At 38.6% G+C, this 27,991-nt stretch overlaps 1 long non-coding RNA gene across 1 annotated transcript; it reads right to left on the minus strand.

Moving 5' to 3' along the window:
• Positions 1 to 473: 473 nt before the first annotated feature.
• On the minus strand, positions 474 to 27,991 carry LOC113895475. Its single transcript, XR_003511851.1, has 3 exons — positions 25,874 to 27,991; positions 25,649 to 25,718; positions 474 to 785 (listed from the first exon to the last, which is right to left on the minus strand). It is a non-coding gene; the product is annotated as an uncharacterized LOC113895475 (long non-coding RNA).

Genomic DNA, 27,991 nt, shown 5'->3' on the forward strand with positions numbered 1-27,991 from the left:
CAGTATTCTTGCCTGGAGAATCCCATGGGCAGAGGAGCATGGCAGGCTACAGTCCTTAGGGTGGCGAAGAGTTAACTCACCACGCACAGTGGTTGTCACTGCTAAGGACTAGAAAGATAAGCTCTGCCATCTTGACACAGCCTTCTCCCAACTAACCTTCAAATTACAGACACACACACACACACACACACACACATTTACTTGGGCCATTTCATTTTGCTCACTTGCCTTCAATCTCAATGAATTTCCTCAGTAGATTCTTTCAGGGAAAGGATAAGCATTTCCTTTGAGGAATATAAAAACATAAATGCTATTTGCCCCAGTTTCTATGTCTGTAAATCAAGTGTTGAGAAGTTCAGGGGTTCAATTATTATTAAATAAAAGCCAAAATAAAAAGAGTTCCTGAGGCTCTTAACTAATCTTGTAGCATGTTTCCATGAGTTAATCAAATATTAATATTAATTTCAATTGAATGCATTTGAGTCCAGAAATATTTATTGAGCATCAGCAATGTGGCAGGTCCTCTGCTAAAATAACCAAAAGAGACTAAGTGTCTCCCGTAAGGAAACTCACTCTCTGATACAGCAGATATGTATGTGAATACACAGTTACAGTAGAGGAAAAGAGGAACATGAATGAGGACAGCATGGCAGAAGGATGCATTGTATTATTGGGGGAGGGGTGCAGAGAGGACTTCTGCAAAGACTTGGTGTCCAACTGGGTGCATTGGTGTCAGGATCGGTTCTCATGTTAGCTGATTTTCAGTCTGAGGCATGTCTCACAACCTAAAAATGGAAATTAAAAAATGGAAAGGAGAAACACATCTTCAATAATATGTTTAAATTTATCGATGAATAAATATACAACCCAAAGTATTGGTCTGAATTTTCATGAAGTATTTGTGTTACTGCATTGGCTCACCCGAAATGCATTATGTTATCTTCAAAGTTTGTCATAAGTTTCACAAATATAGAACATCTCACAATATGCTTGCATCTACTGAAAAACAAATAGAAAACTAACTAATAATCCAAGACAGTATTGGCCACAAACTTTGCTAGACGTTTTCAAAATGCACTGGAAAATATTAAATTCCCATTAATTTACTGTATTAAATGTTTCAGAGTTAAGTTCAGTTCAGTCGCTCAGTCATGTTTGACTCTTCACGATCCCACGAATCGCAGCACACCAGGCCTCCCTGTCCATCACCAACTCCCGGAGTTCACTCAGACTCACGTCCATCAAGTCAGCAATGCCATCCAGCCATCTCATCCTGTGTCGTCCCCTTCTCCTCTTGCCCCCAATCCCTCCCAGCATCAGAGTCTTTTCCAATGAGTCAACTCTTCGCATGAGGTGGCCAAAGTACTGGAGTTTTAGCTTCAGCATCATTCCTTCCAAAGAAATCCCAGGGCTGATCTCCTTCAGAATGGACTGGTTGGATCTCCTTGCAGTCCAAGGGACTCTCAAGAGTCTTCTCCAACACCACAGTTCAAAAGCATCAATTCTTCAGCACTCAGCCGTCTTCACAGTCCAACTCTCACATCCATACACGACCACAGGAAAAACCATAGCCTTGACTAGATGGACATTTGTTGGCAAAGTAATGTCTCTGCTTTTCAATATGCTATCTAGGTTGGTCATAACTTTCCTTCCAAGGAGTAAGCGTCTTTTAATTTCATGGCTGCAGTCACCATCTGCTGTGATTTTGGAGCCCAGAAAAATGAAGTCTGATACTGTTTCCATTGTTTCCCCATCTATTTCCCATGAAGTGATGGGACCAGATGCCATGATCTTCGTTTTCTGAATGTTGAGCTTTAAGCCAACTTTTTCACTCTCCTCTTTCACTTTCATCAAGAGGCTTTTGAGTTCTTGTTCACTGTCATAAGGGTGGTGTCATCTGCGTATCTGAGGTTATTGATATTTCTCCCACCAATCTTGATTCCAGCTTGTGTTTCTTCCAGTCCAGCGTTTCTCATGATGTACTCTGCATATAAGTTAAATAAGCAGGGTGATAATATACAGCCTTGACGTAGTCCTTTTCCTATTTGGAACCAGTTTGTTGTTCCATGTCCAGTTCTAACTGTTGCTTCCTGACCTGCATACAGATTTCTCAAGAGGCAGGTCAGGTGGTCTGGTATTCCTATCTCTTTCAGAATTTTCCACTGTTTATTGTGATCCACACAGTCAAAGGCTTTGGCATAGTCAATAAAGCAGAAATAGATGCTTTTCTGGAACTTTCTTGCTTTTTCCATGATCCAGCGGATGTTGGCAATTTGATCTCTGTTTCCTCTGCCTTTTCGTTTTACCAGCTTGAACATCAGGAAGTTCACAGTTCATGTATTACTGAAGCCTGGCTTGGAGAATCTTGAGCATTACTTTACTAGCATGTGAGATGACTGCAATTGTGTGGTAGTTTGAGCATTCTTTGGCATCGCCTTTCTTTGGGATTGGAATGAAAACTGACCTTTTCCAGTCCTGTGGCCACTGCTGAGTTTTCCAAATTTACTGGCATATTGAGTGCAGCACTTTCACAGCATCATCTTTCAGGATTTGGAATAGCTCAACTGGAATTCCATCACCTCCACTAGCTTTGTTCATAGTGATGCTTTCTAAGGCCCACCTGAGTTCACATTCCAGGATGTCTGGCTCTAGGTCAGTGATCACACCATTGTGATTATCTGGGTCGTGAAGATCTTTTTTGTACAGTTCTTCTGTGTATTCTTGCCACCTCTTCTTAATATCTTTTGCTTCTGTTAGGTCCATACCATTTCTGTCCTTTTTCAAGCCCATAGAGTAAGAGAGATTAAATATTTTAAAATTAACTTTACTATACAATAATGGTCTAAACTGCAAGTTGCACTGTAGTTGAATCTCTTGCTGACAAAGTTACACATTCTGGAAGGTCTATATATCCATTATAGATTTGGGGTTGGGAGGGGAGAATTTCACCACAGTCCTACATAGTTGCGAATTACTGCTTTCTTCCCCTTCTCCTAGTAACTCCCTGTTTTCATTGCCATCCTTCCATTCAAGACACATTTCCCAAACCCAATTCTGTTTCACATTTATAAAAAGGTATCAGATTGTTCTCAAATATTCTATTCCTTTAATTCTTACCAACATTCCTGAAAGGATAAATGAACAATTCCATGTGGACTTTTTGAACTTAGGAGACTTTCCTAAAGTCAGATAATTATTAAGGGACAAACCCAACCCTGGTTTTCTCACCCTGATCTCAGTGCTTTTTCCAATACTTCCCATATCTCCCCACTAGGTCTGTTGAGGCTGAACTTTGTGCAACACAACTACAGTCAACTTTCAGTGACTGACACAGGTATTTGCTCTGTTATCTCACCTAATAACAAAGCATTTCACTGACATGTTCTTGTTGTTGTTCACTCCAACTCTTTCTGACTCCATGAACTATAGCACACCAGGCTCCTCCATCCTCCACTATCTCCCAGACATTTCTCAAATTCATGTCACCTATGCAAGTGAAGCCATTCAGCCATCTCATCCTCTGCCGCCCCCTCTTCTTTTACTTTCACTCTTTCCCAGTATCAGTGTCTTTTCCAAAGGGTCAACTCTTCACATCAGGTGACCAAGTAGAGCTTCAGTTTCAGCATCAGTTCTTCCAATGAATATTCAGGATTGATTTTCTTCAGAATTGACTGCTTTGATCTCCTTGCAGTCCAAGGGGCTGTTAAGAATCTTCTTTAGCACCACAGTGAAAGCATCAATTCTTGTGCACTGAGCCTTCTTATGATGCAACTCTCACATCTATATATGACTACTGGAAAAACCACAGGTTTGACTATACAGACCTTTGTTGGGAAAGTGATGTCTCTGTTTTTTAATATGCTCTCCAGGTCTGTCATAGTTGTTTTTCCAAGGAGTGAATGTCTTTTAATTTCATGGCTGCAGTCTCTGTTCTTAGTGATTTTGGAGCCCAAGAAAATAGAATCTGTCTTTATTTTTTCTCCACTTTTCCCCCTTCTATTTGCCATGAAGTGATGGGATAATCTTAGTTTATTGAATGTTGAGTTTAAAGCCAAAACCAGATGCCATAATCTTAGTTTTTTGAATGTTGAGTTTAAAGCCACTTTTTTCACTCTCCTCTTTCACTCTCATCAAGAGGCTCTTTAGTTGCTCTTCTCTTTCTGCCATTAGAGTGGTATCATCTGCATATCTGAAGTTGTTGAATATTTCTCCTGGCAACCTTGATTATAGCTTGTGATTCATCCAGCCTGGCATTTTGCATGATGTACTCTGCATAGAAGTTAAATAAGCAGGGTGACAATATACAACCTTGACATACTTCTTTCTCAAGTTTGAACCAGTCTGTCATTTCCTGCCTGTCCAGTTATAACTATTGCTTCCTGACCTGCATACATGTTTCTCAGGAGACAGTTAAGCTGGACTGGTATTCCCATCTTTTAAAGAATCTTCTACAGTTTGTTGTGATCAACACAATCAAAGGCTTTAACATAGTCAATGAAGCAGATGTATATAATTTTCTGGAATTCTCTTGCTTTCTACATGATCAACAAATGTTGGCAATTTAATTTCTGGTTCCTCTGCTTTTTCTAAATCCAACTTGTACATCTGAAGTTCTTGGTTCCTGTACTGCTGAAGGCTAGCCTGAAGGATCTTGAGCATTATCTTGCTAGCATATGAAACGAGTGCAATTGTATGATAGTTTGAACATTCTTTGACATTGCCTTTCTATGGGATTGGAATGAAAACTGAACTTTTTCAGTCCTGTGGTCACTACTGAGTTTTCCAAATTTGCTGGCATATCGAGTGTAACACTTTAACAGTATTATCTTTTAGGATTTTAAACAGATCAGTTGGAGTTCCATCACCTCCACTTGCTTTGTTGATAGTAATGCTTCCTAAGGCCCACTTGACTTCATACTGCAGGATGTTTGGGTCTAGGTGAGTGACCACACAACTGTGGTTATTCCGGTCATTCAGACCTTTTTTTGTATAGTTCTTCCATGTATTCTTGCCACCTCTTCTTAATCTCTTCCACTTCTGTTACTTTGTTATTATTTCTGTCTTTTATCATGCCCATCTTTACATGAAATGTTCCCTTAGCATCTCCAATTTTCTTAAAGATATTTTTCATCTTTCCCATTCTATTTTCCTCTATTTCTTTGAATTCTTCATTGAATAAGGCCTTTTTTTATCTCTCCTTCCTATTCTCTGGAACCCCGCATTCAGTCGGATATAACTTTCCCTTTCTCCCTTGCCTTTCACTTCTCTTCCTTCCTCAGCTACTTGTAAAGCCTCAGCCCTTGTCGTGGTGAAAGGGCTTATATAACTCAATGAAGCTATGAGCCATGCTATGCAGGGCCACCCAGAAGGGACAGGTCATATTGAAGAATTCTGACAAAATGTGGTCCACTGGAGGAAGAATTGGCAACTCATTTCAATATTCTTGCTATGAGAACCCCATGAACAGTATGAAAGGCAAAAAGATATGGCACCAAAAGATAAGCACCCCCCAGGTCAGAAGGTGATCAATATCCTCTGAGGAAGTGCAGAGGGCAATTACTAATAGCTCCAGAAAGAAAGAAGTGGCAGGGCCAAAGTGGAAATGATGCTCAGTTGCGGATGTGTCTGGCAGTGAAAGTAAAGTCCAGTGCTATAAAGAATAGTATTGTAAAGAAACCTGGAATGTTATGTCCGTGAGTCAAGGTAAACTGGATGTGGTTAAGCAAGAGATGGGAAGATTGAATGTCAACATCTTAGGAATCAGTGAACTAACATGGAGGGGAATGGGAGAATTTAATTCAGATGACCATTATATCTACTACAATGTGGCAAGAATCCCTGAGAAGAAAGGGAGTCAGCAAAAGAGCACAAAATGCAGTGCACTTGGGTGCAACCTCAAAAACAACAGAATGATCTCGGCTCAGTTCCAAGCAAACCATTCAACATCACGTAATCCAAGTCTATGGCCCAACCTCTGATGCCAAAGAAGCTGAAATCGACAGGTTCAATGAAGACCCACAAGACCTTCTAGAACTAACACTAAAAAGAGGTGTCCTTTTCATCATAGAGGATAGCATTGTAAAAGTAAGAATTCAAAAGATACCAGGAGTAACAGGCAAGTCTGGCTTTAGAGTACGAAATGAAGCAGGGCAAAGGCTAACAATATTTTGTCAAGAGAACACACTGGTCATAGCAAACAGCCTTCCCAATAACCCAAAGATGACTCTACACATGGACATCATCAGATGGTCAATATTGAAATCAGGTTGATTATGTTCTTTGCAACCAAAAATGGAGGAGCTCTATAGAGTTAGCAAAAACATGATCTGGAGCTAACTGTGGCTCAGATCATGAGCTCCTTATTGCAAAATTCAGGCTTAACTTGAAGAAAGTAGGGAAAAGCACTAGACCATTCAGGTATGGCCTAAATCAAATCCCTTATGATTATACAGTGGAAGTTATGAATAGATTCAAGGAATTAAATCTAGTAGACAGTGTCTGAAGAACTATGGGCAGAGGTTCACATAATATTATATAGGATGCAGTGACCAAAACCATTTCACTGATATCTTTTTTTTTTTTTCTTTCCTCTGATATCCTTTTAAGTATCTCGCAGCTCAAATACTTTGCCATTCTGTAAGTCACATTTACAAGGCTTTGTTCAACCTTATTCCTTAGAAGTCTCTAATATTTTAAATATAGTAGTAGTAGTTTAGTCGCTAAGTCATGTCTGACTATTATGACCCCATGGACAGTAGCCTGCCAGGCTCCTCTGTCTATGGGATTTTCCAGGCAAGAATACTGGAGTGGATTGCCATTTCCTTCTCCATTTTAAATATAACATTTGCTAATAACCCAGGAGGTTTTATTGAATATCTATCTATGTTTCCTGCATTCTGTTCTGTGCTGTGTTTAGTTGCTCACTTGTATCCGATTCTTTGTGACCCCATGGACTATAGCCTGCCAGGCTCCTCTGTCCATGGGGATTCTCCAGGCAACAATACTGGAGTGGGTTACCATGCCCTCCTCCAGGGGATCTTTCCAACCCAGGGATTGAACCCAGGTCTCCTTCATTGCAGGCAGATTCTTTACAATTTGAGCCACCAGGGAAGCCCTTCCTGCACTCTAGTAAGAGCAAAATAGATATAATAAGCTTCAGTTTCTAAGAAATACAGTTTATCTTTACTAAGTTAATATAGGCATTATGATGACTAGAGCTTTGATCTAAATGCCTAGAACAGTGTCTGGCACTTAATATATTTTTAATAAGCACATGCAATAACACATGTAAAATTAAAATGAGTTTTGAAGACTAGAAAGCATATTATGAATGTAACTGTGAAGGGAAAAAAAAATGTGGCCAATAAGATGCAGAATGTAAAATGGAAAAAACAGTAAAATTCTAAGCCCAGACACTCAAAGAGCATACAAACATTCTGAAATAATTAGGAGTTCCTGGCAGGCTTAGCCTAAGTGTAGAAAAGCCAAACTTCTTTTGGATTTGTGTCTATCAAGAATCTTTATCTTAACGTAGACTCTTAAAATTAGCAAATTTTAGAACATTTTCCAAAAGCAATAATATGTGCTCACAAGCATCAAAGTGACAACATACCAGCCCAATCCATTTATAAACATGAAGGTAATATCTTCTGAAGCAAAGGGACTAAAAGAGAATGAAGCTCTGGAAAAAGGAAGAATTTTCACAGTCAAATGAAAAGAGGGCAGAATAGAAGCAACAAAACTATTATTTTATTTAAAATTTGTATGAGTTTCTGGGCTTGAGAAAATTGGAAATCATACTTAATCTCACTGTATACCAATTAAAGTTTCATTAGGTTTGAGTATATACTGGAAGTTGTGTTTGTTTTTTTTTTAATCTACCCATGTTTTCATTTCCCAGAAATTAAAGTACCATAGGATAAGAAATATGACGTGCATTTTGTATTTTCCAATTATTCCTATCATGATACCAGTGGGGGAAAAAAATAACTTCCAGATGAATTAAAGTCAAAATGAGGGGTATAAAACCAGTATCCCTAACTGTTCTGCTGTCACCTAAATTAGGTAGATAAAATCCCTTCTAAAAGTGGCTTCTACACTCTCAGAAGATAGAGATGGGAGAGCAGGTAGAGATGACTGATCAAGGACACTTGGGCCAGTGTTCCACTCTCTTGTCCCTACTCCAACCTGAGTGATTTGGGGGTCTGTTTCTATTTTCTAGATAGTCTTTGATTTAGGTCAGGAATCAGTAGATAAAAAATGTTTGCAAGTATATTTTTGAATTATGGTTTTCTCTGAATATATGCCCAGTATTAGGATTGCTGGGTCATATGGTAGCTCTATTTTTAGTTTCTTAAGGACTCTCCATACTGTTCTCCGTAGTGGCTATACCAATTTGCATTCCTGCCAATAATACACGAGAATTTCATTTTCTCTACTCCTTCTCCAGTATTTAGTTGTAGATTTTATTGTTTTTTTCTTTTTTTAAATTTATTTATTTTTTTATTGGAGGATAATTGCTTTATAGAATTTTGTTCTCTGTCAAACCTCAGCATGAATAAGTATAGGTATACATAGGTATACATATATCTTCTCCCTTTTGAACCTCCCTCCCACCTTCCTCCCCATCCCACCCCTCTAGGTTGATGCAGAGTCCCTGTTTGACTTTCCTGAGACATACAGCACGTTCCTGTTGGCTATCTATTTTACATATGGTAATGTAAGTTTCCATGTTACTCTTTCCATATATCTCCCCCTCTCCTCCCCTCTCCCCATGTCCATAAGTCTGTTCTCTATGTCTGTTTCTTCATTGTTGCCCTGTAAATAAATGCTTCAGTACCGTTTTTCTAGATTCTGTATATATGCATTAGAATATGATATTTATCTTTCTCTTTCTGACTTACTTCACTCTGTATAATAGGCTCTAGGCTCATCCACCTTTTTAGAACAGATTCAAATGTGTTCCTTTTTGTGGCTAAGTAATATTCCATTGTGTATATGCACCACAACTTCTTTATCTATTCATCTGTCGATGGACATCTAGGTTGCTTCCATGTTCTAGCTATTGTAAATAGTGCTGCAATGAATGATGGGATACATGTGTCTTTTTCAGTATTGGTTTCCTCAGGGTATATGCCTAAGAGTGGGATTTCTGGGTCATATGGTGGTTTTATTCCTAGTTTTTTAAGGAATCTCCATACAGCTTCCATAGTGGCTGTATCAATTTACATTCCCACCAACAGTGCAAGACTGTTCCCTTTTCTCCACACCCTCTCTGGCATTTATTGTTTGTAGACTTTTTGATGAGGGCCATTCTGACCTGTGTGAGGTGATATCTCACTGTACTTTTGATTTGCATTTCTCTAATAATGAGCAATATTGAGCATATTCTCACGTTTGTTAGCCATCTGTATGTCTTCTTTGGAGAAATGTCTGTTTAGGTCTTTTCCCCACTTTTTGATTGGGTTGTTTGTTTTTCTGGTATTGAGTTGTATGAGCTGCTTGTATATTTTGAAAATTAATTCTTTGTCAGTTTCATTTGCTATTGTTTTCTCCCATTCTGAGGGTTGTCTTTTAACCTTGCTTATAGTTTCCTTTGCTGTGCAAAAGTTTTTAAGTTTAATCAGGTCCCACTTCTTTACTTTTGTTTTTCATTTCCATTACTCTAGGAGAAGGCAATGGCACCCCACTCCAGTACTCTTGCCTGGAGAGTTCCATGGACGGAAGAGCCTGGTGGGCCGTAGTCCATGGAGTCACTAAGAGTCAGACACGACTGAGCGACTTCACTTTCACTTTTCACTTTCACGCACTAGAGAAGGAAATGGCAACCCACTCCAGTGTTCTTGCCTGGAGAATCCCAGGGACAGAGGAGCCTGGTGGGCTGCTGTCTATGGGGTTGCACAGAGTCGGACACAACTGAAGTGACTTAGCAGCAGCAGGAGGTGGGTCATAGAGGATCTTGCTTTAATTTATGTCATCAAGTGTTCTGCCTATGTTTTCCTCTAAGAGTTTTATAGTTTCTGGTCTTACATTTAGGTCTTTAAGCCATTTTGAGTTTATCTTTGTGTATGGTATTAGGAAGTGTTCTAATTTCATTCTTTTACATGTAGCTGTCCAATTTTCCCAGGATCATTTATTGAATAGGCTGTCTTTGCCCCATTGTATATTCTAGCATCCTTTGTCAAAAATAAGATACCCATTGGTGGATGGGTTTAGTTCTGGGCTTACTATCTTGTTCCATTGGTCTGTATTTCTGTTTTTATGCCAATACCATATTGTCTTGATGACTGTAGCTTTGTAGTATAATCTTAATTCAAGAAGGTTGATTCCTCCAGCTCCATTCTTCTTTCTCCAGACTGCTTTGGCTATTGGTGGTCTTTTGTTTCCATATGAATTGTGAAATTTTTTGTTCTAGTTCTGGGGAAAATGCCATTGGTAATTTGATAGGGATCATATTGAATCTGTAGATTGCATTTGGTAGTATAGTCATTTTCACAATATTGATTTTTCCTACCCAGGAACATAGAATATTTCTCCATCTCTTTATGTTGGTTTTGATTGCTTTCAGTAGTGTCTGATAATTTTCTGTGTACAGTTCTTTTGTCTCCTTAAGTAAGTTTATTCCTAGATATTTAATTCTTTTTGTTGCAATGGTGAATGGGATTGATTCCTAACTTTCTCTTTGATTTTTTTTATTGTTAGTATATAGAAATGCAATTGATTTCTGTGTATTGATTTTATATCCTGCAACTTTGCTAAATTAACTGATTAGCTCTAATAATTTTCTGATGCTATCTTTAGGGTTTTCTATGTACAGTATGTATATTGTTACCCTGCTTATTTAACTCATATGCAGAATACATCATGAGAAATGCTGGGCTGGATGAAGCACAAGCTGGAATCAAGACTGCCAGGAGAAATATCAATAACCTCAGATATGCAGATGACACCACCCTTATGGCAGAAAGTGAAGAAGAACTAAAGAGCGTCTTCATGAGAGTGAAAGAGGAGAGTGAAAAAGTTGACTTAAAGCTCAACATTCAGAAAACAAAGACCATGGCATCTGGTCCCATCACTTCATGGGAAATAGATGGAGAAACAGTAGAAACAGTGTCAGACTTTATTTTTATGGGCTCCAAAATCATTGCAGATGGTGATTGCAGCCATGAAATTAAAAGATGCTTACTCCTTGGAAGGGATTTTATGATCAACCTAGATAGCATATTAAAAAACAGAGACATTACTTTGTCAACAAAGGTCCATCTAGTCAAGGCTATGGTTTTTCCAGTGGTCATGTATGGATATGAGAGTTGGACTATAAAGAGGGCTTAGCACTGAAGAATTGATGCTTTTGAACTGTGGTGTTGGAGAAGACTCTTGAGAGTCCGTTGGACTGCAAGGAGACCCAATCGGTCCCTCCTAAGGGAAATCGGTCCTGGGTGTTCATTGGAAGGACTGATGTTAAAGCTGAAACTCCAGTATTTTGGCCAACTGATGAGAAGAGCTGACTCATTTGAAAAGACCCTGATGTTGGGAAAGATTGAAGACAGGAGGAGAAGGGGATGACAGAAGATGAGATGGTTAGATGGCATCACCGAATCAATGGACGTGTTTGGGTAAACTCTGGGAGTTGGTGATGGACAGGGAGGCCTGGAATTCTGCAGTTCATGGGGTTACAAAGAGTCAGACATGACTGAGTGACTGAAGTGAACTGAACTGATGTATAGTATCATGTCATCTTCAAACAGTGTGAGCTTTACTTCTTCTTTTCCAATATGGGTGCTGAATTTTGTCAAAGGCTTTCTCTGCATCTATAGATATTATCATATATTTTTTTTATCTTTCAGTTTGTTAATATGGTATATCACATTGATTGATTTTCATATATTGAAAAATCCTTGCATCTCTGGATAAACCCAACTTGATCATGCCGTATGAGATTTTTGATGTGTTGCTGAATTCTGTTTCCTAAAATTTTGTTGAGGATTTTTGCATCTATGTTCATCAGTGATATTGGTCTGTAGTTTTCTTTTTTGTGTGTTGTCGAGTCTGGTTTTGGTATCAGGGTGATGCTGGCCTCATAGAATGAGTTTGGAGGTGTTTCTTCCTCTGAAATTTTTTGAAAGAGTTAGAAGTTTAGCCATTAGCTCTTCTCTAAATGTTTAATAGAATTCTCTTGTGAAGTCATCTGGTCCCAGGCTTTTGTGTTTTGGGGAGATTTTTGATCCCAGCTTCAATTTCAGTTCTTGTAATTGGGTTGTTCATAATTTCTATATCTTCCTGGTTCAGCCTCAGAAGATTGAACTTTTCTAAGAATCTGTCCATTTCTTCCAGGTTATCCATTTTATTGCCATATAGTTGTTCATAATAGTCTTATAATCCTTTGTATTTCTGCATTGTCTCTTGTAACCTCTCCTTTTTCATTTCTAATTTTGTTGATTTTATTCTTCTCTCTTTTTTTCTTGATGAGTTTGGCTAAAGATTTGTCAATTTTGTTTATTTTCTCAAAGAACCAGCTTTTAGTTTTATTAATCTTTAGTATTGTTTCTTTCATTTAATTTTCATTTATTTCTGCTTGGAAATTTATTCTGTCTACTAATTTTGGTGTGTGTGTGTTTTTTGTTGTTGTTGTTCTTTTTCCAGTTGTTTTAGATGTAGAGTTAGGTTGTCTATTCAATGTTTTTCTTGTTTCTTGAGGTAGGATTGTATTGCTATAAACTTTTCTCTTAGAACTGCTTTTGCTGTATCCCATAGGTTTTTAATTATCATGATTTCATTGTCATTTGCTTCTGTAAATTTTTGATTTCCCTTTTAATTTCTTCAGTGACCTGTTGCTTATTTAGAAGCATGTTGTTTAATCCCCATGTACTTGTGTTTCTTACAATTTTTTTCCTTGTAATTGATATCTAGTCTCATAGCATTGTGGTTGGAGAAGATGCTTTATATGATTTCAATTTTCTTAAATTTACTGAGGTTTGATTTGTGACCCAAGATGTGACCTATCCTGGAGAATGTTTCATGTGCACTCAGGAAGAAGGTGTATTCTTCTACATTTGAATGGAATGTCCTGAAGATATGAATGAGATCTATCTCATTTAATGTATCATTTAAGACTTGTGTTGCCTTATTAATTTTCTGTTTTCATGATCTGTCCATTGGTGTGAATAGGGTGCTAAAGTCTCCTACTATTATTGTATTACTGTCAATTTCTCCTTTTATGTCAGTGTTTGTCTTATGTATTGAGAGAAACACCTCCTATGTTGGGTGCATAGATATTCACAATTTTTATGTCTTCTTCTTGGATTGATCCCTTGATCATTATGTAGTATCTTTCCTTATCTCTTATAATATTCTTTATTTTAAGGTCTATTTTGTCCGATATGAGGATTGTTACTCCAGCTTTCTTTTGCTTCCCATTTGTATGGAATATATTTTTCCATCCTCTTTCAGTCTATACGTGTCTTTAGGTCTGAAGTGGGTTTCACAGACAGCATGTATATGGGTCTTGTTTTTGAATCCATTCAGCCAGTCTGTGTCTTTTGGTTGGAGCATTTAATCCATTTTCATTTAAAGTAATTATTGATATATGTTCCTATTGTCATTTTCTTAATTGTTTGGGGTTGATTTTGTAGATCTTTTTTCTTCTCTTGTATTTCTTTAACATTTGTTGTAAAGCTGGTTTGGTCGTACTGAATTCTCTAAACTTTTGCTTGTCTAAAAAGCATTTTATTTCTCCATAAGTTTTGAATGAGATCCTTGCCAGGAAGAGTAATCTTGGTTGTAGAATTTTCCCTTTCAGTACTTTAAATATATCCTGCCATTCCCTTCTGGCCTGTGGAGTTTCTGCTGAAAGGTCAGATGTTAAGCATATGGGATTTCCCTTGTATGTTACTTGTTGCTTCTCCCTTGCTGTTTTTAATATTCTTTCTTTGTGTTTAGTCTTTGTTAGTTTGACTAGTATGTGTCTTGGCATGTTTCTCCATGGGTTTATCCTGTATGGGACTCTTTGTTCCTCTTGAACTTGATTTATTATTTCCTTTTCCATGTTGGGGAAATTTTCAACTATAATCTCTTCAAAAATGTTCTACCCTTTCCTTCTCCCTCTGTGTCCACAAGTCCACTCTCTGTGTCTCTGTCTCCACTGCTGCCATGAAGATAGCTATTATTTGTAGATTTTTTTTGATGATAGCCATTCTGATCAGTGTGAGGTGATATCTCATTGTAGAGACTAATACAACTTTGTACATCAACTATATTCCAATAAAAACTAATTTAAAAAATCAAAGATTGTGGGGGAAAAAAAAAAAAAAAGCTTGCAAAGCATCTCCTTCAGAATAAGCCTAAACAGAGGCTCATCCATTGTAGCTAAGGTAGCCTTCACTATAGGAACTCAGAGATATTCTTTATTTGAAAAACCTAAGCTAAAGATAATATGAACCTGTATCTTTCAGTTCCATATTAAGGATAGTATGACCTGTATGCAGGTTAAGAAGAAACAATTAGAACCAGATATGGGACAATGGACTGGTTCAAAATTGGGAAAGGAGTATGTCATGGCTGTATATTGACACCCTGCTAATTTAAGTTATATACAGAGTACATCATGCAAAATGCTGGGCTGGGCTGAGCTGGACAATTCACAAGCTGAATTCAAAAGTTTCTGGGAGAAATATCAATAACCTCAGATATGCTGAGGATACCACTCTAATGGCAAAAAGAGAAGAGGAACTATAGAGTCTCTTAATGAGGGTGAAAGAGGGGAGTGAAAAAGCTGGCTGGAAATTCAACATTCATAAAACTAAGGTCATGGCACCCACTGCCATCATTTCATGGCAAATAGATGGGGAAATGGAAACAGTGACAGATTCTCTTTTTTGAGCTTCAAAATCACTGAGGACAGTGACTGCACCCATGAAATTAAAAGGCACTTGTTCTTTGGAAGAAAATCTATGACCAATCTAAACAGCATATTAAAAAGCAGACACATCACTTTGCCAACCAAGGTCCATATAGTCAAAGCTATGGTTTTTCCAGTAGTCATGTATTGATACGCGATTTGGACCATAAAGAAGGCTGAGTGCCCAAGAACTGATGCTTTCAAATTGTGGTGCTGGAAAAGACTTTTGAGAGTCCCTGGAACTGCAAGGAGAACAAACTAGTCAATCCTAAATGAAATCAATCCAGAATACTCATTGCAAGGACTGATGCTAAAGCTGAAGCTCCAATCCTTGGGCCACCTGATGCGGAGAACTGATTAACTAGAAAAGCCCTAGATTCTGGGAAAGATTGAGAGCAGAAGGAGAAGGGGGAGACAGAGAATGAGATGATTGGATGGCATCCTTGACTCAATGGACATGAGTTTGAGCTAACTCTGTGAGATACTGAAGGACAGGAAAGCCTGCCGTGCTGCAGTTCACGGGGTAGCAAGAGCTGGATATGACTTAGTGACTGAAAACAATTGAAAATAATGCAGGGAATACGGGCTTCCCTGGTGGTGCTAGTGGTATAGAGCCTGCCTGCCAATGCAGGTAGACTTAAGAGACACAGGTTCAGTCCCTGGGTTGGGAAGATCCCCTGGAGGAAGGCATGGCAAACCACTCCAATATTCTTGCCTGGAGAATCCAATGGATGGAGGATCCTGGTGGGATACAGTCCATAGGTTCACAAAGAGTGGGACATGACTTAAGGGACTTAGCTTGCACTCAGGGAACAAACTGGGATTGAATTTTCGATGTTGTTATAGTACAATAGCTTCCTTTGTTTTAAGGACATGGATTTAACTAAAACTCAGAAAGCAGCTTGTTGCCCTCACTAGACTTCCAGGCAAGGTAGGTCATACACTCATTTGGGACAACTGCGGCAACAATTCAGCATGAAAATATTGCATCCCAGGTTTACATTACAGTTTGAAAAAAACAATTAAAAAAATATGGATTAAAAAAATGAGGAGGAAAGAAAATCATAAAAATGATAACCAACACAGACCTCATAGGATGAGGAGAAGTTTTAGTTTTTAAGTACCTCCTTGCTGAATCACACAAAGATGATTTTCAAAGCCAAGTTTTGGAGTGAGATGTATAGTTCTGGGTCCTCAACAAATTCTGACAAGATTTCACACACTATCAGAGAGGCTCTTTGCTCTTGCCCAGCTTCCCTGCAGTGGGAGAGGGGACAAAGCCAATACCCAACATCTTTGCTCTCAGGGAGCCACTTTGACCCAATTCCAGAAGCCCAAGGGCTGTCCTTAATTAGCATTGTAATTTATATTGCACAATTATGCAAATTGGGTACATAAACAAAATTATCCTTTCAGTTTGGCTTTGTTACTGGAGAAATGCAAAGCCAGTTAAAGATAAGAATAAAGAAAATGGAATACATTTCCTTTAATGTGATGCACCATTTCTTAATTTATCCATTCTTTTTTTCTACTCTTTCACCTTGCACTTGGAGTTCTCATTTTTCTTTTCCCCTACTTTGTTTTTTCTTCCTTTTATGCTGCTTTTTTTTTTTTCTTCCTTTATCTATCCTTGGCTCTTTTCCTTGAGAACTGTTCCATCTCATTAATTCTACTGCAGCGATTTATAACTCTTCAGGCCATTTCTTTGTTTCTGGATATGACTATGATCTTGACTGTCTATAGTTTCTCTCTCTCTCTCTCTTTTTTTTTTTCCTTTGCTTGCAGATTCTCTCCTTTCTCCTGGCATCTCTTTCCATTTTACTCCATTTCCCATTAGTTTGATTTGCTTTTCTGGCTGTGTGTGGCTCTTTGTCTGATACCTAGCAAACACCCTCAGGATCCAAATCAGTTTTACTAAGAAAACTGAAAATAAGCATGACAAGCAACAGAACTTGGAAGATGGGAAACTGACAATATAAAACTCAATGAAATCGAACTGGAAGCCAATGCCTAGAGGCAATAGACAGTATTTAAGTAGAAAGTAGGCATGGGATAATCAATCAATAAATTAACATAAAAAAAGATAATTTTCCAATATTGCTTAATATTTCAATTGAACTGGCTCCATTAAAAAGAATTAAAATTCCATGGAGGAATCAGAAAATCTAAAATATTTAAAACCAGTAGAAAATATAACTTTTAAAGATAAAGCTAGCTTTGAAAGAACTGTGGCTACTGGTGCTTGCCAATATATGGGAATTAACTGTTAAAGGAATTTATAAGAGGCTCTTCAACAGAATTGTGAAGAGGACAGAACTGTTCATTACTATCTGCACAGAACCACAGCTCCCATGAGGAAATATCCTTCCTCCGTTTACAGCCCTCTGGCTGCAGCAACAGCAGCCAAATTAAAATATAACCCAGGGGATCAAAGCCAACTTGGGTAAATCAGAGCATCCTCCTTCTGGCTATAACTTTTTCCACTTTGAATAACTTTCAATGTCTCCTACATAGATTTTTAGTCCCTATCTCTCTGTCTGTGACTCCTGACTCATGCCCTATCTTTCTCCCATTCACTTACTAATTTCTAGACATCTTGACTGACTAATATTCTCAGCTCATTCTTTTCATATCTTTCATCTTCTTCTTCCGGAATGATCTTCATTGATTGTTCCATGTCTGGCTTCTTTTTTGTCATTTGAGCCTCTACTCAAAAGCAATCTCAGAGAAAAATTCTCTAATGTTGACCTCCATCCCATCACCTGCCATATTGCCTGTCTCTCCCCTCTAGAATGTCAGATCTTGTCTGTCTAGTTCAGCACTGTATTTCCAGCACTCAGATCAGGGTCAGAGGTGTAGAGCATCCCCCAAATAATTTTGACTTAAATGAATGAATTCCTGATTGTTATAGAATGGACAATGACCTGCGGCTGCTGCTAAGTCACTTCAGTCGTGTGCGACTCTGTGAGACCCCAGAGACGGCAGCCCACCAGGCTCCCCTGTCCCTGGGATTCTCCAGGCAAGAACACTGGAGTGGGTTGCCATTTCCTTCTCCAATGCATGAAAGTGAAAAGGGAAAGTGAAGTCACTCAGTTGTGTCCGACTCTTAGCGACCCCATGGACTGCAGCCCACCAGGCTCCTCCGTCCGTGGGATTTTCTAGGCAAGAGTACTGGATTGGGGTGCCATTGCCTTCTTTGGGACAATGACCTAAAGGTGACCAAAGTCCATTTCCATGATTCACAGGCTTTATGATCAAAAGTGAATAAAGTTCATGTTTGGGGCATTAAGTGCTTGAACTAGGAGATACAAAGCTCACAGTATCAATTTTCCACCATGTGAACCAAACTAAGGGAGTCAGTGAGGATGGGGCAGATGGTGCAAGGAGAGTAGGGAGGAAATAAGTAGGAGGTGCTAGCAAGGTGAGACAGACTGGGACCTGGGACCCTTTGCTGAAGTGCTGCAGTGTTTGCACCTGGACACACTTCTCCAGAAGCAAAATACAAATAAATGATGTGGGATTAAAAATAACTGTGTGCATGAGCAGTTGGAGCAAGTTCTGGACAAAAATATAAAGAGACCAAAATTCCCAACTGCCATTTTTGAAGAGTCTGGAGCAAACACAGGGTATTATGCATGCCCCCTGCACACAACACCACCTAAGCCACACTTTTGGCCAACCCGTGGACACCCCTACCTTCACCCCATATGAGGAACAAGCTCAGGTCCCCTCAGGGAAGGAGCTGGCAAGGGAATCTGTTATTTGTTCTCGATCCCCACTGCTGCAGCAGGGCCCCAGTAAATTGCCTAAATTTCTTGTCTGGACTCTGATTAATTCCCATTGATTAAGGAGGCCAAGAAACTTAGTCAGTAACAAAGGGATGAGGCAGTGAGAGTAGAGGCAGGTAGAAACAGTTTGGACAGCATTCATGGCTTGGTCTCTGATGATCCTGGGGCCAGATCCATTCCTGTCTTTCTCTCTATGAAACCCCTCAGGCTTCTTTCCATGACTTCTACTTTTTTCTTAAACTACAAATTGGATTTTAATCCTTGGCAATCAGCTTCCCAGGAGGCACTAGTAGTAAAGAACCTGCCTGCCACTGCAGGAGATACAGAAGATGCAGGTTCAATTCCTGGGTTGGGAAGATCCCCTGGAGGAAGGCATGGCAAACCACTCCAGAATTCTTGCCTGGGGAATCCCATGGGCAGAGGAGCCTGGTTGGCTATAGTCCATAGCATCGCACAGATTCAGACATGACTGAGTGACTTAGCAGGCATGAAGGCCTTTGCAGTCAATGGAAGTAGCTCATAAAATCTTTATAGTGTCCTGCTCAAGAATTTAAAATTGGGGGTAAAATTAGAGTCTGAATCAAGATTCTGCTGTTTATGGAGGACCAATTTCTTAATCACTCCAAATTTTAGCTCCCTTATCTAAAAATTGAAGGACAATAATAGATCCCACCTGACAGGGGCACTGGAAAGATGGAATGTGATTTACATATTGAAATTTCTTAGGCACAATGCCTGATATATAGTAAGTTCCCAATTAAACAAGAAATTACAGGTTGGCTTAAGGGTGAACGTCTACTTTGGACTGGTATTTCACACCTACCTCATTGGTGTATCTTACTTCCTATGGAACAGCTTACATTCCCATTTATTTTAGACTATTTTCTAAATTCTTTTTATAATTAGATATATTTAGTTTCCTCTCTGATGCTCATTTCATCTTTGACATATCAGTTTCTCTTAGATGAACTGGGTTGGGCATTTGTGATTGGAAAAAGAAAAAAACAGAAGCAACTTGGTGCTAAGAAATCGGGAAAATGAAGAGACAGATTGATTCTCCTCAAGCTACCCTGCTGACTCAGACTTTGATCCCTGGATTGGGAAGATCCCCAGGAGAATGGAATGGCTACCCACTCCAGTATTCTTTCCTGGAGAATCTCATGGACAGAGGAGCCTGGAGGGCTATAGTCCATGGAGTTGCAAAGAGTGGGACCTGACTGAGTGACTGATAAGTTCACTTTCTCTTTTCCTCAAGCCTAAGTTAGAAAGTGCAGTTGCAAAGAGTTGGACCTGACTGATAATTGGACTGATAATTTCACTTTCTCATTTCCTCAAGCCTAAGTTAGAAAGTGCTAGGTGTCCTACTCTATGAAGAGCAAAATTTACAGGATGAGATCCTGGAAGACAAACAGTGGGAGCTATCTCTCCTAATGCTTGGTAATGGCCTTCATTGCCTGTTATAGAACAAGAAGAGCTGTTAACGATAAGAAAAGTGAGTTGTAAATGAGCATGAAATCAGGAGAGAGTTGGACTGGATCCACCTTTATGAATGAGGCTTGAGATACCACGTTGTTGGTCTCATGGTACACGCCTGTACCCTAATGTCCGGTCTACAAAGATCCTGTAATTCAGCTCTGCCCCCACCACACTGATAAACAGGATGAATCACAACTGAGAGTGGAGGCAGGGGACTGTGTTTGTGGGGAACAGGCTGTCCCAAGACCAGAAATACTAAAAATCGAGGGAATCATGATGTGATAAACAAATGCAGCAGAGAATAAAATGCAGGTATCTAGTATGTAAAGACATATTTCTCAAAAATGTATCCTATCTACCAAATATAAAAAATAAAAAAAGAGGCAATTTATAAAAATTGTACAAAATGTAATAAAATGTATATAAATAAGTCTCAAAACCCTACACAAAATTTAATGATACTGATAAAAAATGTTGACTTTTTTGAATATGTCCCTTAAAAAAACTGAAAGTTGCTCAGTCATATCTCACTGCGAGCTCATGGACAATACAGTCCATGAATTCTCCAGGTCAGAAAACTGGAGTGGGTACCCTTTCGCTTCTCCAGGGGATCTTCCCAACCCAGGGATTGAACCCAGGTCTCCTACATTGCAGGCAGATTCTGTACCAGCTGAGCCACAAGGGAAGCCCAAGATACTAGAGTGTGGGTAGCCTATCCCTTCTCCAGGGGATCTTCCTGACCCAGGAATCCAACCAGGGTCTCCTGCATTACAGGTGGATTCTTTACCAACTGAGCTATGAGGGAACGCCTGTGACTCAGGTGGTAAAGAATCCGCCTGCAATGCGGGAGACCTGGGTTCAATCCTTGGGTTGGGAAGGTTCCATGGAGAAGGGAAAGGCTACCCACTCCAATATTCTGGCCTGGAGAATTCCGTGAACTCTATAGTCTATGGGGTCACAAACAGTGAGACACGACTGTGTGACTTTCACTTTAAAAAAATCATTTATTTATTTTGGCTATGCTGGATCTTATGTGTTGTGTAGGATTTTCTCTAATTGTGGTTCTCAGGCTTCTCATTGAGGAGGCTTCACTTGCTGTGGAGTAAGGGTTCTAGTCATTCTTGCTGTGGAGTAAAGGTTCTAGCAGTTCTAGTTGGGCTTCAGTAGTTCAGCAGGTGGGCTCAATAGTTGCAGCTCCCAGGCTGTAAAGCGCTGTGGCTCAATAGTTGAGGTGCATGGGCTTAGTTGCTCTGCAGCATGTGTGATCTTCCCAAACCAGGGATCAACCCCATGTCTCCTGCATTGGCAGGTGGATTTTTTACCCCTGAGCCATCAGGGAAGCCTCAAATATGTCCCTTTATCTGAGTCAAAACTGGAATTTGTATTCTAAGTGGCAGAATTAGGTCTCTAACAGGATTGCAATCCCCAAAAAGCATTTAGGAGGAGATCATGGGGAGGTGGAAATACATTACAGAGAGACTGAGCATTTTCTAAGAGAGCATATCAAAGTACGGTTAAAGAGATTGAACACTTGGTTTACTGACAAATTCTGGATGTGGATTTTAGAGAAAGACTAGATTACAGGTACTATATTTTCTCTTTACATCTAAATTATACTGTGTATGGAATTTTGTGACCCTTTTGATCCATGGATAACCAAGCAAAAAGTATAATGGAATAAAATTCTGATTCTAATTTGCACAAAAAAATACAATTCTAAGAAATATATTTAGAACATATTTATGGGCCCTAAAAGAAAAGTTAACTATATGGAGAGACATAGTGTTATTGTAAAAACAAAACAAAACAAAAACCTGCTATTGTAAGATAAGGTCAAATATTATAAACTGGCCATTTGAGTCATCTATATATGGCTAAGATAGATGAAAATATTGATGGATTATTGAGCATTATTTTAATATTCTTTGTAAATTGTATTTGCTAGTATTTCATCAAGAAAACTGCAATTACTATCTGAACAGAGTTACCTCCACATTGTTTTTTCATTTCTTAATTATTGAATTCTTTTTCATTTCTAACTTATTATTTTTACTTTTTCAGTTCAGTTCAGTCACTCAGTCATGTCCAACTCTTTGCAACCCCATGAATCACAGCAAACCAGGCCCCCTTGTCCATCACCAACTCCCGGAGTTCACTCAAACTCATGTCAATTGAGTCGGTGATGCCTTCCAGCCATCTCATCCTCTGTCGTCCCCTTCTCCTCCTGCCCCCAATCCCTCCCAGCATCAGGGTCTTTTCCAATGAGTCAACTCTTCGCATGAGGTGGCAGAAGTACTGGAGTTTCAGCTTCAGCATCAGTCCTTCCAATGAACACCCAGGACTGATCTCCTTTAGAATGGACTGGTTGGATCTCCTTGCAGTCCAAGGGACTCTCAAGAGTCTTCTCCAACACCACAGTTCAAAAGCATCAATTCTTTGGTGCTTAGCTTTCTTCACAGTCCAACTCTCACATCCATACATGACCACTGGAAAAACCATAGCTTTGACTAGATGGACCTTTGTGGACAAAGTAATGTCTCTGCTTTTTAATGTGCTGTCTAGTTTGGTCATAACTTTCTTTCCAAGGAGTAAGCATCTTTTAATTTCATGGCTGCAGTCACCATCTGCAGTGATTTTGGAGCCCCCCAAAAATTAAGTCTGACACTGTTTCCACTGTTTCCCCATCTATTTCCCATGAAGTGATGGGACCAGATGCCATGATCTTCATTTTCTGAATGTTCAGCTCTAAGCCAACTTTTTCACTCTACTCTTTCACTTTCATCAAGAAGCTTTTTAGTTCATCTTCACTTTCTGCAATAAGGGTGGTGTCATCTGCATATCTGAGGTTATTGGTATATCTCCTGGCAATCTTGATTCCAGCTTGTGCTTCTTCCAGCCCAGCGTTTCTCATGATGTATTCTGCATAGAAGTTAAACGAGCAGGATGGCAACATACAGCCTAGATGTACTTCTTTTCCTATTTGGAACCAGTCTGTTGTTCCATGTCCAGTTCTAACTGTTGCTTCCTGACCTGCATATAGGTTTCTCAAGAGGCAGGTCAGGTGGTCTGGTATTCCCATGTCTTTCAGAATTTTCCACACTCTATTATGATCCACACAGTCAAAGGCTTTTGCATAGTCAATAAAGCAGAAATAGATGTTTTTCTGCAACTCTCTTGCTTTTTCCAAGATCCAGTGAATGTTGGCAATTTGATCTCTGGTTCCTCTGCCTTTTCTGAAACCAGCTTAAACATCTGGAAGTTCACAGTTCATGGTTCACGTACTGCTGAAGCCTGGCTTGAAGAATTTTGAGCATTACTTTACTAGTATGAGATGAGTACAATTGTGCGGTAGTTTGAGCATTCTTTGGCATTTCCTTTCTTTGGGATTGGAATGAAAACTGACCTTTTCCAGTCCTGTGGCCATTGCTGAGTTTTCCAAATTTGCTAGCATATTGAGTGCAGCACTTTCACAGCATCATCTTTCAGGATTTGAAATAGTTCAACTGGAATTCCATCACCTCCACTAGCTTTGTTCATAGTGATGCTTTCTAAGGCCCACTTGACTTCACATTCCAGGATGTCTGGCTCTAGGTGAGGGATCACACCATTGTGATTATCTGGGTCATGAAGATCTTTTTTGAACACTTTTTCTGTGTATCCTTGCTACCTTTTCTTAATATCTTCTGATTCTGTTAGGTACATACCATTTCTGTCCTTTATCAAGCCCATCTTTGCATGAAATGTTCCCTTGGTATCTCTAATTTTCTTGAAGAGATCTCTAGTCTTTTCCATTCTGTTGTTTTCCTCTACTTCTTTGCATTGATCGCTGAGGAATGCTTTCTTATCTCTCCTTACTATTCTTTGGAACTTCGCATTCAGATGCTTATATCTGTCCTTTTCTACTTTGCTTTTTGCTTCTCTTCTTTTCACAGCTATTTTAAGGCCAGCTCAGACAGCCATTTTGCTTTTTTGCATTTCTTTTCCATGGGGATGGTCTTGATCCCTGTCTCCTATACAGTGTCACTAACCTCCATCCATAGTTCATCAGGCACTCTATCTATCAGATCTAGTCCCTTAAATCTATTTCTCACTTCCACTGTATAATCATAAGGGATTTTAGGTCGTACGTGAATGGTCTAGTGGTTTTCCCTACTTTCTTCAATTTCAGTCTGAATTTGGCAATAAGGAATTCATGATCTGAGCCACAGTCAGCTCCCAGTCTGGTTTTTCTGACTGTATAGAGCTTCTCCATCTTTGGCTGCAAAGAATATAATCAATCTGATTTCGGTGTTGACCATCTGGTGATGTCCATGTGTAGAATCTTCTCTTGTTTGTTGGAAGAGGATGTTTGCTATGACCAGTGCATTCTCTTGGCAAAACTCTATTAGCCTTTGCCCTGCTTCATTCCATATTCCAAAGCCAAATTTGCCTGTTACCCCAGGTGTTTCTTGACTTCCTCTTTTCCATTCCAGTCCCCTATAATGAAAAGGACATCTTTTTTTCTTTTTACTCTTTGCTTAAAATTAAATAGAATTTTCCTTAAAGTAAGATTTAGTTCTGACTCACTTGTCAATTTTACATTTCTCTAGTGCAATTAAATTTGTGTTGCTTTTGTCCCTAACCACTGTCTCTTTGGTATGTTGTAGTCTACTTAAGATTTTTTGATAAATATTTTATTCACTTACATTTATTTTTATTGTAGAAAAGGCTAAAGCCAATGAATCTGTCGCTTAGAACATCTTTGGTAATACATCACTGTTGAGATGTTGTACTGTAATATAGCAGATCTCTATATCTACAGTATAACTTTATTTTCCGATTTGTCCCATTTGTTCCATTAGGCACATGGTTTGTTTAATATTTTTGATTCATTGTTTGTTTTTAGTATTTTGGGTGGTAGTTTCATTTTTTAGTACTGTACAACTGTGACCATATGTGATTTCCACAGTTTCTGTTATTTATCATTTATTTGTTCTTGAATGATACCAATTTATTTTGGTAAATAAAGCACAGATGCTTGAAGAAAATGTGTAGTTTCTGTTTCTAGAGTAGAAATATTTATAGGTATCAGTTATTAAATTTCCTTTTATTTCCTTGATTTTAGTTATTTAAATGATACAATTCTTCTGTAATGACTTGATAGTTATATATCATGTTTATATTTTACATTTATTTTATATGTCTCTTAAACTGTCTACATACATTCTTTACATCTTACACTTGCATCATTACCAATGCCAAAAATGAAGCAAAATAGTTGGTTCCTTCCAGTTAAGATGAAAATCTTGGTACCTTTTTCTTTTTATAATCTTCCCACTGTTCCTTTCACTTACACATCCACATTCTCTTTCTAAGTTTTGTGACTATATTCTACATTATAATACCAACTACAGTTGTTGTTTAAGTTAAAACATTTTAAGTAGTTTATTCTGTTAATTATTTGCACTGTTTCCTGAAAAACATATTACCAACAGTTGTATACTCTTACCTTGATGTTCCTTCACTGCTGTATTCTCACCCCTGCACAATGACGGGTGCATCACATCCTCTCATCAGTTCTGGTTAAGGAACCAACACAGCAGAACAGGAGAAAGAAGAAAAGAACCTGACTTGTACAACTTACAACCCCATAATAAACTTTGCTTCTGTTAGCCCATGTTACCAGAAACATGTTACCACCAAGATTATGGTAAATCTGTAGAGTAAATTTCACCTTGATAGCCCCCTCTCTGGGCTTCCCTGGTGACTCAGTGGTAAACATTCCGTTTGCCAATGCAGGAAGTGCAGATTCAATCCCAAGGTCAGGAAAATCCCTTGGAGAAGAAAACGGCAGCCCACTGCAGTTATTCTTGCTTGGGAAATCCCATGGACAGAGAAGCCTGATGGGCTATAGTCCATGAGGCCTCAAAAGAGTCAGACACACCTTAGAGACTAAAATGATAACAACAATTCCCTCTCTGCCATAGTCAAAAGCACAGGCAACACACAAAGCCATACGAATGGGAACGAACACTGTACCGTTTCCATGTGATCAGACTCTTGGAATGTGAGGTGCTTAGACTAACTTCATTGTTATTAGCCCTTTTAATGGGCTCAACTGTAAACACTGGTCTCAAACTTGGCTACACATTGTAGTAACAAGGGGAAATTCTTAACAGAGTCTAATGACCTAGCTACTCACCAGATAAATTAAATCCAAATCATTCTTGTTGAGACCTAGGCATCTGTATTTTCTAAATCTCCTCATGTGACTACAGAATGCAGCCAAGAATAAGAGCATAGGAGAGTCAGTGGAATCTGAACCTTCAGTCTAGGTTTTCGTGTGAACCTAACACAACACAAGCTATTTTGGAAACTTAAAAGTGACCCTGGGAAGCAATTTTGTTCTGAAGTAAGATAGTCGCATCAAAATGATCAAAAGGGACTTGTATCATTGCCATAACTGTTTCATTAGTTTTTAATTTTTTTAAAAAATTATTTTTTCTAAATTGAAGGATAATTCCTTTCCAATATTGTGTTGGTTTCTACCATGCATCAACATGAATCAGCCATAGGTATACAGATGTCCTCTCCCTTTTATTTCATCACTTTTAATGTGCAGATGAATGGAGTGTCCAGCTGCATTTTGGGGTAAAAGGGAAAACAACAATAGGGTTCCTCAGAGTTGATCAGATAGCTCAGTTAAAACCAACATGGAAAAACAGACTAAAATCCACTTTTCAACAATTGAGTTTTGTTTAATCAATTTGGTTTGGGCTATCTTCCACACACACACAAATTTGAAGTTATTGCCCTGATATTGAGGTCCTACACTCTTTTCCTTTTTTTAAAAGGTAGGTTACATATAGATGTTTCCTAATAAAATAAATTAGGCTCAGATATCTGAGTTTAGAATAGGGTCCTTCATTTTGAAGGCTACTTGGGTAGAGTCAAGGAAATAGTGTCTCTGGAAATGTTCTTTGCATATTAACTGTTACCATAATAAATATGATGCTTGACTTGAGATAAGAAACAGATAAAGAATAAACAAACAAACACAGGCAAACTTTTGGTGGTATTTTATTATCTACATCTTCCTAAACACATTGTTAGGTAACATGTTAGCAAAACTATTCAAGCTATAGTTAGCATTATTTTATAAAGTAAAGACCAATTAGCTGTTTTATATATCATGGAAATCCTTATTTGATTGCTACTTTTTACATTTCAAATGTGTTTGACAGCATCAATCAGTTTATTATTTTTTCTTCCAGCTTTATTGGGATAAATTGACAAATAAAACTGCATATATTTAAAGTATACAATGTGATGATTTGATACACATATATTTTGAGAAATTATAATCACTATCAGGTTAATCATTAATAACACATTCATCACCTCATATATTTACCAGTTTCATGTGTGTAATAAGAACACTTAAAATCTACAGTCTTAGAAAATCAAGTTAAATGACTTATTAACTATAGTCACCAAGCTGTATATTAGAATCAATCAGTTTAATAGCTAACATATTCAGATATCTTAGGAAAATGATAATGTCTACAGATAAGCGTGAATTAAATTTGCTTCACAGAGCTATTTGTTTTGTTGTTAAGTCACTCAGTCATGTCTGACTCTGGTGACCCCATGGACTGTAGCCTGCCAGGTTCCCCTGTCCATGGGGTTTCACAGACAATTACAAATTACACTGGAGTGGGTTGCCATTTCTCACTCCAGGGGGTCTTCATGACTAGGGCTTGAACCCAAGTCTACTGCATTAAGCAGGCAGATTCTTTACTGCTGAGCCACCTGGGCGGTCCGATGGAGCTATAACTTCTCTTTTTTTTTG

Source organism: Bos indicus x Bos taurus, chromosome 1, assembly GCF_003369695.1.
Source record: "Bos indicus x Bos taurus breed Angus x Brahman F1 hybrid chromosome 1, Bos_hybrid_MaternalHap_v2.0, whole genome shotgun sequence".
Taxonomy (NCBI): Eukaryota; Metazoa; Chordata; class Mammalia; order Artiodactyla; family Bovidae; genus Bos; species Bos indicus x Bos taurus.